Genomic DNA, 1,766 nt, shown 5'->3' on the forward strand with positions numbered 1-1,766 from the left:
ACCAAACATCACCATCATCATCACCATCATCACCATCATCACCAACATCACCATCATCACTAAACATCACCATCATCACCATCAGCAACATCACCATCATCACCAAACATCACCATCATCAACAAACATCATCATCATCACCATCATCACCAAACATCACCATCATCACCATCATCACCAAATATCACCATCATCACCAAACATCACCATCATCATCACCATCATCACCATCATCACCAACATCACCATCATCACTAAACATCACCATCATCACCATCAGCAACATCATCACCATCATCACCAAACATCACTATCATCACCAAACATCATCATCACCATCATCACCAAACATCACCATCATCACCAAACATCACCATCATCACCAAACATCACCATCATCATCACCATCATCACCATCATCACCAACATCACCATCATCACTAAACATCACCATCATCACCATCAGCAACATCATCACCATCATCACCAAACATCACCATCATCACCAAACATCATCATCATCACCATCATCACAAAACATCACCATCATCACCATCATCACCAACATCACCATCATCACTAAACATCACCATCATCACCAAACATCACCATCATCACCAAACATCATCACCATCATCACCAAACATCACCATCATCACCATCATCACCAACATCACCATCATCACTAAACATCACCATCATCACCATCACCAAACATCACCAACATCACTATCATCACCATCATCACCAAACATCACCATCATCACCAAACATCACCAACATCACCATCATCACCAAACATCACCATCATCACCAACATCACCATCATCACCAAACATCACCATCATCACCAACATCACCATCATCACCATCACCAAACATCACCATCACCAAACATCACCATCATCACCAAACATCACCATCATCACCAAACATCACCATCATCACCAAACATCATCATCATCACCATCATCACAAAACATCACCATCATCACCATCATCACCAACATCACCATCATCACTAAACATCACCATCATCACCAAACATCACCATCATCACCAAACATCATCACCATCATCACCAAACATCACCATCATCACCATCATCACCAACATCACCATCATCACTAAACATCACCATCATCACCATCACCAAACATCACCAACATCACTATCATCACCATCATCACCAAACATCACCATCATCACCAAACATCACCAACATCACCATCATCACCAAACATCACCATCATCACCAACATCACCATCATCACCAAACATCACCATCATCACCAACATCACCATCATCACCATCACCAAACATCACCATCACCAAACATCACCATCATCACCAAACATCACCATCATCACCAAACATCACCAACATCACCATCATCACCATCATCACCAAACATCACCATCATCACCAAACATCACTATCATCACCAAACATCACTAACATCACCATCATCACCATCATCATCAACATCATCACCATCATCAACATCATCACCATCATCAACATCATCCCCATCATCACCATCACCAAACATCACCATCACCAAACATCACCAACATCACCACCATCATCATCATCAACATCATCACCATCATCATCATCAACATCATCACCAACATCACCATCATCAACATCATCACCAACATCACCGTCATCACCATCATCACCAAACATCACCATCACCGCCATCACCCTCTTCGTCACGTGACCCCACACCCACGCACCGCACGCTGTACCGGGCACCCTC

At 42.7% G+C, this 1,766-nt stretch overlaps 1 protein-coding gene across 1 annotated transcript in view; it reads left to right on the top strand.

The window, feature by feature from the left end:
* The first annotated feature begins 1,682 nt into the window (after positions 1 to 1,682).
* LOC116957156 (monocarboxylate transporter 14-like) overlaps positions 1,683 to 1,766 on the top strand; it is a 47,275-nt gene continuing 47,191 nt past the window's right edge. Inside the window, exon 1 of the mRNA XM_076058302.1 lies at positions 1,683 to 1,766. This exon is cut by the window's right edge and continues 227 nt beyond it. The gene's annotated coding sequence lies outside the window, so the exon portion shown is untranslated.

This window comes from Petromyzon marinus (assembly GCF_048934315.1).
Source record: "Petromyzon marinus isolate PM22_M1 ecotype Great Lakes invasive population chromosome 70 unlocalized genomic scaffold, UKy_Petmar_22M1.pri1.0 chr70_unloc.2, whole genome shotgun sequence".
NCBI lineage: Eukaryota > Metazoa > Chordata > Hyperoartia > Petromyzontiformes > Petromyzontidae > Petromyzon > Petromyzon marinus.